This window comes from Hemicordylus capensis, chromosome 2 (genome assembly GCF_027244095.1).
Source record: "Hemicordylus capensis ecotype Gifberg chromosome 2, rHemCap1.1.pri, whole genome shotgun sequence".
Classification (NCBI taxonomy): domain Eukaryota; kingdom Metazoa; phylum Chordata; class Lepidosauria; order Squamata; family Cordylidae; genus Hemicordylus; species Hemicordylus capensis.
This window is the reverse complement of record NC_069658.1, coordinates 202,178,171-202,194,355: the sequence shown is the minus strand read 5'-3', so window position 1 is coordinate 202,194,355 and position 16,185 is coordinate 202,178,171. Positions and strand designations below refer to the sequence as shown.

General features: G+C 44.2%; 2 protein-coding genes across 5 annotated transcripts in view; one reads left to right on the top strand and one right to left on the bottom strand.

Moving 5' to 3' along the window:
* SP1 (Sp1 transcription factor) overlaps positions 1-16,185 on the top strand; it is a 193,398-nt gene that overhangs the window by 16,400 nt on the left and 160,813 nt on the right. The window lies entirely within an intron of this gene.
* SP7 (Sp7 transcription factor) overlaps positions 1-16,185 on the bottom strand; it is a 64,934-nt gene that overhangs the window by 38,489 nt on the left and 10,260 nt on the right. The window contains exon 3 of one of the 4 annotated variants that reach the window (XR_008315175.1): positions 6,203-6,435. The exons of the other annotated variants lie outside the window; for them this stretch is intronic. The gene's annotated coding sequence lies outside the window, so the exon portion shown is untranslated. Of the gene's footprint in view, positions 1-6,202; positions 6,436-16,185 lie in introns of those variants that run through there. 4 annotated transcript variants of the gene reach the window in all.

Sequence of the window (16,185 nt, the reverse complement as noted above, 5' to 3'; positions counted from 1 at the left end):
GGTGTTTCCCATAGTCTGGGGAACATACCAGTGGGGATTTGAACTGGCAACCTCTGGCTTGCTAATCAAGTCACTTCCCCACTGCGCCATTTGTGGCTACTTTCCAGACAACTAGCTTTAGGATAATATATGTGTAGTTATTTGCACAGAAGTCCTCTCCCTCAGTAGCATTTCTGTTATGGGGACATTGTATTTTCCATTCCTCACATGAGATACACTATAGGTTTGGGTGTGGGTATGGTGGAGTTTGATATACACTACTCTGTGTATAAATTTTGGGAATAATTGTCCAAATCCAATTATTTTGTATAATGACAGGCCCACCAAAGTCAAAGGTTAAGCCTAAAGCAATAGCTGCTGTGGGATGCACAAGGAAACCCCAACCAGTCCTTTGACATATACTAATCAGTTCAATGTTTCTTGGCAGACAAAGCAAGGAGAGCTTTTTTCCTTGTAATATCAGCTGCATGTGGGAATCTGGATCAGGACCATGGGGAATAAAGCCCTCTACCCCTACTGAAGTCTCAATACTTAGTTAAAAATAAGTCCATCAGCTGTAATCATGGGCTTAAAATCACATGTAGTTTGGCTTCTGGTTGTTTTGTTTTTGCATACATTTGATATCTTAAATGTATGAAGTTCTGTTTTGTTCTGTTTCCCGATACATATTTTTAGGGTGGGATTGTCACTGAGTTGAGTTCCAGGTTTTTCAACAGTTCTGGTCAACCAATAAGCCATACTACTGTGGGATACTATATTACTGGGAGACCATGCATGGATTTCACACCCGTTCTAAGTGTTCCTGTTTTGATGTTAACCAGACATCTCTGCCTGCCTGGATACAAACATGTAACAGAGTGGTAGTGACCGTTGTTCTGGATTAAATATCAACACGAAACTTGGTCAACTGAGATTATCTTAATTGCTTTTAAAAACAAAGCCTACCAGGGATAGATCCAAATGCGAGACGCATGTTGGTTCAACTACATCATCCCTTGATCTATGATACTGCAATATGGAGTAGCACATGTTATGGTTGGTGATTTTATTGTTTTATTGTTAATTTCAACTTTGTGAGCCACCCCAGGACTTTCTGTGAAGGTGGGGGATAAACATCTTTTAAATAAATAAACAAATCACCACACAGGCACCTATTTATGTTGACTGTGACACAAATGATAACAAGCAGCACACCTCCATGACAACTTGGCGGGGCACCTGACAGGTGAGAACTGGTGTCTTGCAAGTTTAGTATGGCATGTGAGAGGCAGATAAAATGGTAGTGCGGGCTGGGTGGGGCCCATGAGCTACCTGTTTGTCATCCCTGCCTGAAGCCTCATCTATGCAGGATGAGGTAGTAGACTCCCACAAGTGGTAGAGTGGATTTCACTGTTTTGGACTGCAGATGATGGGGCATCAGGTTTTTTAATGCTTCCCTAGGTCAAGCAAGCAAGCAAAAAAATGCAAATCCAAAGTTCTTGCAAGTAGAAAACTAGTATTGAGGAAGGAAGCAAAGCTGAAACTTTTCTCCCTGATGAGCTACTTTTCCAGTTGCAGGAAGTTATCATGCATTCATTCATGCCTTCAAAATTAATAATAATAATTTTAAACACACACATACCTGGGAGAAAGGTTCCAGCCTGCTCCCTGTTGTGCAACCTTCTGCTTGCAATATATATATTTAATGTAGGACAGCATTAATGATTCCACTGTGTGTTCCACAGCTGCAGTCCATTTTACCACCCCAGTCTCCACCTCATTCTCACCTACTCCATGTGCGGACCAGATTTGAGACTATAAAGCTCTCAGAAACAGGTATTAACTTCACAATTAATGCCATATGATGCTGATATTGAGATGTATACATACTACTGTGTAACCATAATTCTACAATCATTAAGTTGCTCTAGATCTGTATCAATTATTGTTGATCCCTTTTTAAATGGGATTGTGTTAAATTCCCACAAATGGCAGGCACAGGAACAAAATACAGCAGCTGTCATCCTTTTCACATCCTGTTGAGTCATTTTTGGTCTGTGACCCATGAACTGAGAAACCTGCTGATATATAGCTTGTAAAACCTTGGCATGAATGGGTAGTATCACTGCTCTTTGGGGAATTCCTTAGAATTCTTTTTGTGCTGGAAATTCACTAGAAAGATCAAAGGGAGGTTTGTATAGGATGGGGTATAGAGTGGGGAGAAAAGAATCACACCTGCATTTTGACCTCTGACCTCCTAAACAGCCTGGAGCTTCCACCTCAAGAAATCAAAAGAAAGGTGAACAAGGAGATGCACTGAGAAAGGGGGAGAATTGCCAGTCACCACTTGTTAGGCTTTAGAAAACAGTCACTGTTGAACTGGACCAGAGAAAGCCATATTGCTAGTTCACACATGTATTCATCACTTCATGACTGCAACATGAAGTGAAGAGCTGCATGTGCGAATGGAGCATTGTGCGCCTAACACTAAAGATCGAACGTTAATATCACTTTGTTCAAGACAATACTTTTCAATTGAGACTGTTCACACAGTCAGCTGCCAGTATATCAACATGTATTATCAAGTGACGTATGAACCAGGCCACGGGCCAGGACTCAAAGAGATGCTTTCGTTGATGCAAGGGTGTAATGTGCTATCCCAGTGACTCTTTTCTTTGAACAGCTGGCCTTCAGTTTGCCATGTGGCATAGAGAGCTGTTGCTTGAGAAAAATAAATCTTCTTTGGATCCTAGCTGAGATAATTATGCACTGATCTGTCATTCCAATTCACTTAGGATGAACAACAGGATGGATTGATCAAAGGGATGGACTGAACAATCCATCCAACAAGATGGCTTGTTAATTATTAGAGATGTGTCTATCCCTTTGCTCATTGCCATTTCGAGAAATCAGATCTCTGAGAACAAATTTCAATCTCCTGACATTATGGCAAAATAGCCAGTACTCCCCCCCCCCATATAATGTTTAACCCCTTTGGTGAGTTATTTTATATTACTGAATTTACATAATCCTGTAGCAGTGAGTTCCACTGGAAGATTACTTCTTTTCTTTGTTCCGAACCACTGCTATGCTCAAGTCCTTGCATCATGAAAAAAAGAGGAGAAGGTAGGTCTTGTCTCATGCTTTTCCACACAGGGAATTGTGGAAACATGTATAGCTAATTCTGTTAATCCCTGTATGGAAATGTTAATCCCCATAGGAAAGAAACTAATTTTTCAGTACAACACTGGTGCAGATCTCTTTGGAACAATTAGCTCTGGATGCCCAGGACAAAAGAGAAAAACTGTCTGAGTGAATAAATGGAAGCTGTCTTCTAGTGTAATAATGTGTCAATCAAAGAGACAAAAGAAACAAGATGTGTGATGAAAGATGGAAGGAACTGGACATGGTTAGCCCAGAGAAGCAAAGAGTGTAGCAGAGTGGCTACAATAATATTCAAAATATAGAGAAATAATTACAATGCATACAGAGTCCAATTGTTTTATGGAACCATCAAGAGCCAGGCAAGAAGCAATGGTCTCGATGTAAAATGTGAGGAAATGCAAAACGGCACATTCAGAAATATAATGTAGCACAATTCTTTTGGGATAATGTCACTTCAGAAAATAAGAGGGGGTGAGGTTTACATTTTTGAATGCTTCTCCCATCATCAAAAAGTCCTAACTTGTGGAAATCTAGTGTGTCAGGTAGCATTCTAGCCTAGCTTTGTTCCTAAAGTTCTAGCTTTCTATGTGCAGGGAGGGTTGTTTCATTGCCATATTTATCTGAATAAAAGAAGACCCTGAATTTAAGACAACTCCCTTTGAAAATATAGGTTAAATATAGGTGATACTAGTTACCCAAAAGGAAGAGGTTCCTAAATCTAAGACCACCGCCCAATTTCTAACATCAAAGAACTTGGAAAAAACCTAGTCTTGGATTCAGGTAAATACAGTATAAAAGAAAAATGAAATACACAAAAATTAAACCAAGACCTTACTTGCAGTCTGAAGTAATAGTCCCAGATGGACTACACCATGTGATTTTTGTTTTCAACTGTAGGTTCTAATTTTGTAACTATGAATAATTAGAAAAGGGGGAGTGGAAATCCTAATTAGGCAAAGCGGGCTGGGGTGCAAATCCTAAACAGAATTTTTATGGCTCTTCACTGAATAACAGTTCATTGGAATGCGTTATGCAGATGCAAATCCTTTCTCAGCATGGGAGCAATGGGTGGAGTGAGGGCATAGAACAGAAAACCTTCTGAATTGCCTTCAGTGGGTACATTTTTATAACCCTCAATGGATCAAACAGTGCAACTACACTGCAATGATCCCTGGCAGATCATCTCCAGCACTTGAAATAATGGGAGTATTTCTAGATAGAGGGCTTTTCAAAGGAACTTTTGTGCGTGCGGAGTCATTCTTGGGCATCCACACCTAGCAATACTTGTTCTAGTTCATCCCACTATTTTCTGTCAGCACCTGGAGCAGAGCATTGGAGAACACTGCAGGTTGGGGGTCCCTCCCTTGTCCATCCCACTGGAGTGAGTGAGTGAGTCAGTGTGTATAGCTGTGCACTTCCAGTTTAGTACACCTCTGGCTTACCAAACTTCTGCAGCATTCCCCATCTCCATTTTTGCCAACGTGGATGAACCATTTTTGAATGTGGTTTTTAGTGTCTGACATCCCCATTAATAGTGCAGAGGCACTGTGTGCAAAGCACCTCTGCAGTGTTTAGTAATCCAGAGTCCTGCTGTGTGCACGTGGTGTGTGTATGATTTTGCCAACCTTTCCTTCCCCCGAAGCACTCTTTTCACCCCTAAATAGCTCCCTGAGGGCTGTGTGACCCTCAGCAACATATTTAAGGATGTTAAAAAGAACTTCCAAGGGAAGAAGAGATTGGTGAAAGTTGTTCTTCCCCCATATGTGAAGTGGGACTCTGGATTACTAAATGCTGCAAAGGTGCTTTGAACCCAGCAGCGTGGGGGGGGGGGGGAATGTTAGGCAGTGCTTCCATGTTCTCTAGACTTCAGTGCTGTTCTCTTAATAAATAACAGACTTCCTGAAGATCCCACTTAATCAATCCCACTTCCTGAAATCACAATGAATCTCTTCCTCCTACCCGATCATCCAAAATAACTTGGCGGCAATCCTATGCACACTTTCAGGGGAGCAAGTCTCATTGAACTTGGTGGGACTTACTTCCAAGTAAACATGCATCTGTTCTGCTGTTGAGAACACAATTTCAACATTCTTTTTTTTAAAATGTTAAATGATGCTCTTGCATGCTGTCAATTTTGACAGTCAACTGATGCTCTTGCGTGCTTTTACTGGAAAGACACTATATGCACGTGAGGCCCGTCACTGACTGGGCAGTCATTTTGTGTACATGGGAACATAGGAAGCTGCCATATATTTTGCAGAGTTTCTCAACGTGTGGGTCCCCAGATGTTATTGGACTTCAACTCCCATAATCCCCAGCCCCAGTGGCCACTGGTTGGGAATTATGGGAGCTGAAGTCCAATTACATCTGGGGACCCACAAGTTGAGAATCCCTGATATATTGAGACCATTGGTCTATCTAGCTCAGTATTGTCTACATAGACTGGCAGAGGCTTCTCCAAGGTTGCAGGCAGGAATCTCTCTCTCTCTCTCAGCCCTATCGTGTAGGTGCCAGGGAGGGAACTTGGAACCTTCTACATGCAAGCAGGCAGATGCTTTTCCCAGAATGGCTCCATCCCCTGAGGGGAATATCCTACAGTGCTCACACATGTAGTCTCCCATTCATATGCAACCAGGGTAGACCTGGCTTAGCAAAGAGGGCAAGTCATGCTTGCTACCACAAGACCAGTTCTCCTCCTAAGTGTAGATTACACTTATAGAAATTAAAAACAAATGTAAACACCGAAAAAGAGAACTCCTATCAAGTAAAGCTTATCATGTGATCAAGTAAAGCCTATCAAGTAAACATAATTTTAAAAGTTACCTTTCCATAACTAATTTGAATTATTTTGTGATTTGTAACAGCAAAAATGTTCCTTGCACTAAAATGACAGTTGACTAGGCGACTCAATTTTAATTTTGTTAGCAAATATTTTTTTATTAACTGTAATCGTAAGTCATGACTTTTTTCTGATGAAAACAAACATAATTATTTAAACCTTTCACCCAGCATTTTGTAGTGTGAAAAGTAGTGCATTCAGCTAATTTAAGTGGCAGGATTGTGTATGCAAAATTTGGTATCTGTAGGTAATTGTGAAGTATGACTTTATTTCTCACAAACAAATCCACAAGGAAACACTTCAAAATATATGGTGGATATGGGAGAAGACACTAGGGGAGGAGAAGGAAGTGGATCACTTAGGTGGTGAGGCTCAGCAGGAAGGCACAAAAGCCACACTGCTCCTACTGCACTCGGATGTCTTCACCTCTTTCCCCATGCTTCAGCCACAGCCTATAATGAGAAATCACTTCAATACTTATAACTGATTTGTTGCTTGTCAGAAACACTTGTGAGGCCATTATAACACACACATTTCATGCAGATATATCCTGAGGCTTGACTTTTATCGGGTGGTACAGAGGGCTTCCTGGGGATGGGGAAGGGGAGGGTGTCAGAAATGGCTGCGGCACTGATGCAGTTATTTGGGAAGTTCTGTTAGGCTGCTCTCTCACTACCCCAGGCCATCCTTGCTCTGTATATCAGCCACTGTGCCCAGAGCACTGAGGGGGAAACAATATAGTGGCTGCCAGCCATCAGAGTCCAATCCTCCCGGGGTGGACAAAGGCCGGGGTCAGTAGGATGGGCCCTGCTGGGGCAGCCAGGTCCTGGCAGCTGCCTAAGCAGAGCACTTCAGATGTCCGATGAGGGGGGTGGCAATTCTCAAAGGTAGCACAACAGCCCACCCAACACCTTCCCCATGGATGGCCTGCAAAGGAAGGAAGGCAAAACAACATCACAACACTACTCCTCACCCCCCCTTCCTTTTCTGTTGGGAAGAGGGGAGAGATTTGAAAGGAAGGCAGGAGCTGGGGTGTGATTTTAATAGGGAAAAAGGAAGGGAGGAAGAAGAAAGGGAGGATGCAGAGAAGGGCTTACCCCTGGACTTCTGGGTCGAACTCCAGAGCCTCCACAACCCCTAGGGGCCCCCAAATCCTCTTTAGTCTGTCCCGGGTGGTGTGGCCGCTTGGCCAAGCATGATGATGTTTAATTTGCAGGGGAGTGGGGGCCTCCAAAGGCCTTGAAGTCCAGGCTCCAAAATTACCTAGGTACACCTCTGGGAGGCTGTACCTTCCCTTGCTCTTCTTCAGGCACCAAAAAGTAATGAACGACCTCTGTGCCAGATGTTGATGCCAGGCATGAGAGACTCATCCGAACGAGCTGGTGGCACAGCTGCCTCTCCTTCCCAGCAGCTCCGCTGGCTCCTCTCTCTTCCATCGCGCCCAGCCCCAGCGTGAATGAGAGCTGTGGCTGTGTGTGGTTAATCATGGACCAGCCTGCGCAGCTCTACCTGACGAATGGCCAGCCTACAGGCAGTGCAACTCTCATTACCCATGGGGCTGGGCAGGATGGGAGAGAGAGGAGCAAGCAAATGGAGCTGCCAGGAAGAAGAGGCAGCTGTGCCTCATTTGGCGCCTTCCCTGCCTCCTTAGGACAAGCCACTCCTGAGGCCCGGCCTGCATGTTTAACCCCGGACATCTGATGGGTCTCATCAAAATTTCCCAAACATGTTCACTTAGAAGCAAGACCCACTTAAGTCAAGTGGGCTTGTTTCCCGATAAGGAAGTTTAGGGCTGCAGTCTTCATGAATCTGAATTGTATAACCATAGGAGACAGAAGGGATCAAACCATGGCTTTCTAGGCAAACCTGCAATTCGAAATGCAGGGCCAACTGCCTGCTCGTAGAGTGAACAAATACAGTGCAAATGCATCACAGGGAGATGAGGGGAGGAAATAATGTCAGGTGAGTCAAGCAGCAAGCCAAGTAACAAACTGCAGATAGTGAGGCGATTCTCACGAAGGAGAGAAACCAAGCGAAGGGAGCCCAGCCTGGTTTCCCTCCATCATGAGACCCAACGGGCCCATAGGCAAGCCCAGTGGTTCAACAGTGGCTAGCCCACCTAGGAACCCCTCCCCTAAAACGAGGTTAGTGGAGCAAGTGCTCCTCTAACCATGTTCTACTGATCGTGTGCCACCGTGGTGTGGCTCCGCACCATGGCAACACACGAGTAGACCCCCGACCAGGAGGCTACAACAAGCCTCCCGGCCTCGGGGGTCTCCCCAGGATGCCCCATGTGCTCATGCGGGGCATCCTGGGACTTCCGGGGGCCAGGCGGCCCCCGATCCCTGCCGCCCCTACCAGCTCCGTGATGGAGCCGGTAGTCCCTGCTCGTCTGTGGGGAGAATGGTAAGCCTGCTACCCCCACAGAGCCCAGTAAGGCTCTACACACCGATTGTGTGTAGAGCCTTGATGTCAGACAACCAACCTTCCCCAACCTACAATCCAGGCTAGAAATAACCCTGAGTTATTCGTCAAATTGATGGGAAGAAATACTGCTTCCTACCAAGATTTGTAATAAGTCAGCTACTAAGTCATACAATTCCTATGCAAAAGGCAAGGGGAGGAATTACTGTGACACCTGCATGCAGATTATGATGTGTGATGAACCTGCATATTGGCAAGCGAGGGGATATTTCTCCCTATTGGGAAGTTGCAATAAGCAGTGGCCATCCAGTGCATGGATACTGCACAGAAAAATCCACATATAAAATTACAATTACAATTATCACATGATTTATTTATTTCAGTTATAGCCCACCCTTCATCCAGAGATTTCAGAGCAGGATAAAAAAAAGTTACCTCCTCCCCATTTTATCTTCACAACAACCCTGCAAGTTAGGGTTCATGGCTGAGTGGGGGGATTCAAACTTCATGGCTGAGTAGGGATTCAAACCCAGATCTCCGCAAGTCTTAGAGCCCTTTCTCACAATCAGTGAGAAATGGCTTCTGGGTTTGCAGGGAGGAAGCCCGAAAGGACTTACCTCCCTGCTGACGATCATTCTGCCTTTCCTCGACAGGCAGATCGCCCGCCCAGACAAACACTGGCTCCTGCCGGTAACTCTGAGGGTCGGGGTGCCAGGACGTATTGCCCCGCATCACCCTGTCCCCCAGAGCTCAAATAATGCACCACGTGAGTGCACGGTGCATTATGGGGCTCTCCTCTCCCCAAGTCTGCCAGCTGCAGCTACTTGCAGCCACGGCTGACACGCGATCGGAAAAACGGGGTTCTGAGAGTGCTTGCTCTCCTAAGCACAATTAGAAGGGAGGCTTCATAGGCAGGTTTGCCGCCATGGTGCCACCGGGATTGAGCCCGATCCCAGTGGTTCACATGCACGTGCCAAACTGGGCTGGGCTCCCTTAACCCAGTTTTGCATGCACATGTGAATAGCCTCTTCGTTTGATACTCTAACCACCACACCGCAAGGTCTGTCATTTTATGTGTGTTTCACATTCATTTCTTCATGGAAACTGTTTCTGTGTAGGGATTGTGTTTCCCTGAGTGTTTCCAAAAACCATCCACCAAATATTTTGAAAGGAAGGCCTGGTTCAGATGTAACACAGAACTGTGGGTCCAATGGACCTGCGGTTCCATGCCCCCCTCCCCCTGCTCTCCCATCCGGGTTTGGACACTGGGGAGAGCAGCAAGACTGCACAGAGGCAGGGGAACTGGCTGTGCGGGTTTCCTTCTTTCTTGAAGGACAGCCCACATAGTCAATCGGGCCAGAGTGAGGGAGGAGCTTCCTCTCTCAGCTCTGGTTCTGTGGGGCCCAAACTGTGGTGCCAGCATCCGGATGTGACCCTGGCACCGCAGAAATTGAGTTTGGGATGGCAGTGAAACTCTACTCTGACCACGCAGAAGAGAAAACCTGACCCGCCATGGGTCCTAATAACTGGAGCACTCAAGAGAAATTACAACATAGTCTCTATAAATGTATTCCTAATCTCCGCTTCCTTTGGGAGACATTCCTCCCCTTAGCAACATGCCATCTCACTCATCTATCCAAGTGGCAGAGTGATGCTGTCTTAAAGCCCTGGCTGAGCATGTCTCAATCATACATTCTAAATCCCTGGAAACATGAACTCCTTCAGCACTGCAAAGAACACTATCATTTGACCGAAACACCTCATGGATAGGACACAGAGGGCTTCTAGCATAATCATCCCTTGCCCTCATGAGACAAGGCAGCCTTTAGCTAAAGCACGGCTTCTCAACCTTGGTTCTTCAGGTGTTAATGGACTACAACTTCCATCATCCTTTGGCCACTGTAGCTATGGCTGATGGGAGCTGTAATCCAACATCTGGGGAACCGGGAACCCCTGACCTAAAGCATCCCAGAGAGACAACAGTCCAGTCTTTCACTGCTCATCCCACAGGAGAACTGTTCCTGGTTAAGAAGTAATACTCAAAGCCTGAACCAAGTTCTACGAGCAGGCAGCTAGTCGCATGGAACAAATAGTGGGCATATGTATGCATCCTCATTTGCATCCGGAGATGTATCAGTTCAGCTTGATGCAGCCTGAATGAGAAGTGAAGGGGCTGTTTTCTCACATAGATCATACTTAAATGGACTAGGGCCATTTAATTACAGGAAGATTTAATTTTAACCTAAAATTAAATCTTCCTGTAGTTTAAACTTAGGGACTTAACCCTAAGTCCTCTCTTCCTCTTCTTTCTGGTGTTCTTTTACAATTCTTAACACACTCATATATCCTGGCACACTATTTGGGAATAACTGAGCTTGCTCAATAATATTCAGTCCAAAAACTAGATAGTGAATACAGAACTCCTGGCTCTTCAGTCTACTAAATCAAAATCCTCTTCCAGAGTTCGATCACAGGGAGGACTGCTAGTGCTAACCCTCCAGGATTGGTCCGGACTCTGGCATCTCCAGGAATCAGCCTTGATCTCCAGGAAGGTTTTCACATGGGGCTTTGAGAGGGTGCATTCACATATTGGCCAGATTTACTCCAAAGTCCCTGCAGGTTATCGGGGAACAGTTCACACACAATTTGGGTTTTTCACAGTGCGTTAGAGTGTTGCCCGATTTATATCCAGGGTAAAAAAAATCCACTATTAGTGGCGGTCTTTTGGGACAACTTCGAGTTTGCAGTAAAGCCTCCCAGTAAAGCCTGTTGTGTGTAAAAGTCCTAGGTGACTACTGAAAGCAATTCTGGAGATTTTAACCAGTGGAAGTCCCAAACATTTTGCTGCCCAAGGCAAAGTACAATCTCTCTCTCCCTCTCCCTCTCCCTCTCTCTCACACACACACTTAGGCCATGCTACCAAGGCAGCAGAGACAACACAGACTATGCCACCAAGCCAGATAGGAGGAGAAGAGGTGTGCTTCATTAGAGCAAGGAGGGGGAAATGTACAGTGTGCCCCAAGGGATCAAGGTAGGGCAATGCCAGTAGATGGTAAGGTGGCGCCCATGGTGGCAGGGGCCCAATGCTTGCCACCCCTGTGCCCCGCACCCGCACCTGAGGCAACCATCTTACTCTGCCTCATGGAAGGACCACCCCTGACTGTAATGGCTTGATTTTGTTAAAAGGCGGGGGTGGGGGGGTTGGTTCCCAGGCACAGCTTCAGAGCTGGCAACCCTGGGCATGAAGTCCAAGATTCCTAGTGCCTATATTAGTAGTCAGGTCAGTACAGTGTCTAGCATGTCAGACAAGGAGCGGGAAGACCCAGGTTTAAATCCCCACTCAGCCATGAAGCTTACAGGGTGATCCTGGGCCACTAACTCTCGGTCTTACTGACATGACATAGTTGTTGTGAGGAGCAAATTGGTGGGGGGGCATCCTTGTAAGCTGCCCTAGGCTCCTTGGAGGATGGCTAGATAAAAACATGACAAATAATAATAGTCTTTCCTTTTCTACCCAGCAGAAGGTAATAGCCTGGATATCTATACCCACTCCATCATAGATATTTCAGAACTCTTTCCACTCCACTCAGTATCCAACCAATTCTTACCGTTCCTGTACAAGTAGCTAGTACCTAGCTACAAAATACATATATGCCAAATCTGTTGTGAAAGAAGGGCAGAAGAATGTTTCAATGTTTTTCCTAAAAAAAAAAAAAAGAACACACACAAGCCCCAAACAAGAGAGATTCAGGCACATCCCCACTTGTGTGTGCTGCAAAGGAAAAATGTATCATTCATACACATGTGCCCTTCATCGCCAGTGGGCATTTTGGGTGCATTCAGACTTACTAGGGAGCATCCAAATTAGTTAGTTATCACTAAGCACCATTAAAATAAATGAGACAAGGTAGTCACGATGAACTTATACCCCATTAATTTCAAAGGAACAGTCTTGTGACTTATTTAGTCTGATGCCACCCATTGAGATAACATTATGTGAACACTTGGAAGTGTACAATATATTAATTGCTAAATATGACAATTTCTTCTCATGGAGAGGGGAAACGCTGTGCTTCGCATGCCAATGCTGGCTGAGGCCCAGTGGTTGTGCAGGCAGGGTTGCCAATCCTCCAAGAGTGGCCTAGAGTCTCCAGAAACTGGCAACAATCACTAGATGACTACTGAAAGCAACCCTGGATATTTTAGTGGGTTCATTTTGGGGAAAATACTGGGCAATAAAGAAAGAAATCTCCAGGAGTAGTTTCAGTCAGAACTGGCAGCCTAGCAAAACAGGGCCTTCTTGGTTGTTGCCTCCAGGTTGCAAAACTCCCTCCCTGTGGAAACCCACTCCCTCATCACCATTTGCAGACAGGTGAAGGCCACTTCCTTTACTTGAACCTTTGGGCAATGAGAAGACCTTGGTGGTCATTTTTAGTGTGTTTACCCTGCTCATATGCTGTTAGCCAGTTTTATTGTTGTTATTTTTTAAACTGTTTGTAGCCTTTTATTTTTTTATTTTTTATTTTTATATTTTTATACCGCCCAAAACTTGTGTCTCTAATATATATTTACTAATATATATATATAATTGCTGGAAGTCATCTTTGGATCCATGTGACAAAAAGTGACCAAAAAAATAAATTTTAAGAGGCTGCAATCCTATGCTTACCTGGCAGGAAGCCTCATCCAGTGAGAGGTACTTTTGAGTAAACATGCATACTTTTGAGTAAACATGCATAGGATCAGGTTGCAAGTATTGTTATTATACAAAACATCTTAAAAGCAGTGGGAAGATGGTGTTCTATTTTCCAGATAAAAAATATTTCAGCGAGTAGTAAATCCAGGAGTGGGGTGTGTGATTTGTCCAAATTCGACAGTCAGTCCTTTCTGCTTCCCCACTCCTCATGATTTCTATGCTGATTCTTTCCTCTTAAGAAAATGACCAGCTAGCTATAAAAGGGGTGGGAAACATTTCTGCATCATCAATGTTTCCTCAAGACAGTTTCTTTCTTTTAAAGATGCTACAAACACCAAAGTCAGAGAAGCAATTTCTTCTAGAACGACTGAACATCAGTAAACAATGAGAAGCTAGCATCTCAAAAGAAGCATGCATCTCAAGAGTTAGAAGTTAGCATCTCAAAAGAAACTATGGCGCACTTTCCTACCCACACAGACAGGTGAACCTAGTGGTCAATGCAATATCAGCTGCTGCTAATATACCTCAGAAATCTGAAAATCTTAGTCCTGTTTTTAATTAAGATGACTTGTAATCAAACACTCAGTGGCTCATGTGGATAGTTGTCAGAAGAACCCAAAGGATCCAGAGCCAAAAGGTTTTAGAAATTTACATCACTTCTGAGAACAGTATCTCTTGGCTACTCTGTAATGGCACAATCCTTCATGACCTCTTGCAAGACACCCTAACTGACCCTTTCTTTTTTACACCTGAGTCACATGTCAAACCCTATCCTAGGGGTGCTGTGTAACATTCACCAGGAATTTCACATGGGTGGCATATAAATCACACAATAAAGAGCTTTCTAGATTCTGTATCAAGGAGCCTATTTCATAACAGCTCACTTCGTTGATTGTAGAGCAGAGGGAAGCTACCTAACACTCCATTGGCTCCAGGGAAGCAACGTCTGCTTACATAGTAGGTAAATTTAAAAGTCAATTTACCCCAGTGGCAGATTATACCCCATAGATACTAATGAAGCAAGGCCAGCTTGGGCCAATTGGATTATATCCCAGCTGATTTCTTTGCAACAAGCACAATATATGCTCTCTGAATCAATTGTGCATGAACAGTTCATCTCAAGTTGAAATGAGGCAATATTCAGCGAAGGGGCCATAGGCCAGAGAAAGAGCATGTGCCTTGCGTGCAGAAGAGCCCAGCCTCAACCCCCAGTATCTCTACCTGAAGGATCCAGCAGCAAATGCTGGGGAAGAGCCCTGCCCAAGAACACGCCCCCCCCCCCAGCTACTGCCAACTAGAACAGATAACACTGGGCAGATGGAGCTGGCCCAATGATCTGACTCAGTATAAGACGGCTCCATATGCTCCATATACCTCAGCGGTTGATCCAGCCCAGTTTCAATGGAACAGTTACACTTTTCACCAACATGGACTCCATTATATAAATTAATGTATATGAGCAGAATTTATGTCTGGCCAATGGATATAGTCTGCCTGAGGACTAGATGCAGCCTGATAGTCTCCAGTCGAACACTGCTGGTCTATACTCACATTTGGTCTGTTTGCTCCTACTTCTGTTAAATCTAGTGTATTACTGAAGCTGTGCAATGAACCAGTAACTCTCCTGTTCCCTTACTGCCACTGCCTTAGGCACACCACTTTTCTCTCAGCCCCAACTCACCATCTGCAACATGGGGTTAATTATATTATCCTGCCTTGCAGGGTTGTTGTAAAGACAATGGTGATAATGTGTGTGTCCAGTCTAAAGCACAATATTAAGAATGCATAGAATCGCTGCTGGAAAGACAGACAACATTTCTTCCCAATGGAGCATCCATGAAGCTCACGCATACATAATTCAGTTAGTTAAAACCGAATTCCTGAATGGTTCATGTGATGTCTACCAGCAGTCCCATTATTTCAAAACCTGTGTGTGCACGCACACACATATGGGAATCTTTCAAATAACCAATGTTTATGTCAGAGCTGGCCTTAAATGTCTTTAGCTATCACTTAAACCCCGACACTTAAGATACATGTTTTTGTTCCATGAATCAAAAAGTGCTTCTCACACTTGCAGCACCCAGGAATCTAATGCCAAGCATGGAATTCTGGCCAGCTAAATACCACTACTTTGATGGTGTCTATTGCCTCCACCTTTCTATTTTCCAAAGCCGCATGGTTTAGCCTTGAAGGAAGGGGCGTCTGTCTCTGGGGTTTCCTTTAATGTGGAACATGACCTTATTAATGCACCTATTTCCAGCCTGTATTGCTCACACAACTCTTTTTTTTAAGAAGTCAAACTTCAAACAACTTGCTGTTCCTTTTTTAAAAAAAGCTATGCTTGACTCTGGTTTTATTTTCCAGTCAATCACTAGTCCCGTTTTTAATTAAAATGGCTTATTATCAACTTAACCCTTTCAAACACTCAAACCCCACACCTTTACATCATGTCTGGATCTTTAGAAAACACACACATACAAACTTTAAAACAAGGTTGTAAACCAAAGAGCTGGACAGGGGGAAGAAAATATCTGTAGCCAATAAAATCTGAAAATAGCCCTGAACTGGGATTTTGTCCTCAGCCGAAACCTAAATATTTGTGAATACAGTGGCTGAAAAGTTGGTTTTCTCTTGCATGTTTCTCAAGCCTCACTCCAGAAGCAGGGTGGGGAGATATATCTGAACAAAATCAATTTCTTTGGAACACAACTCCTCTGTTTTAAAATTGGATTGGTGAAATACTTGCAGTTCATCTAATCAAGAAACAAAAAACTCTCAATAGAAAAATCATAGCCCCCCCCCCCCCCCACCATTTCACCAGGAAATGGACTGGTTATTTAAAAAAAGAAAAATAAGTCTCCTTTCATGCACAAACTAAATACAGATGACACTAGAATATACAGCAACCCAGCAGAGCTACCCTAGGACATCAAATGGACTCTACAAAGTTCAGACAAAACATCCTTGCTCTATTTTGCTAACCTTTGATACAATCTCCCCACCTCCAAGCGATTTTGTGTCAAGTTGCCCAGCTTCCCCCATCCCTTAAATTATAAATTGCCTTAAATTATAGTTTCCC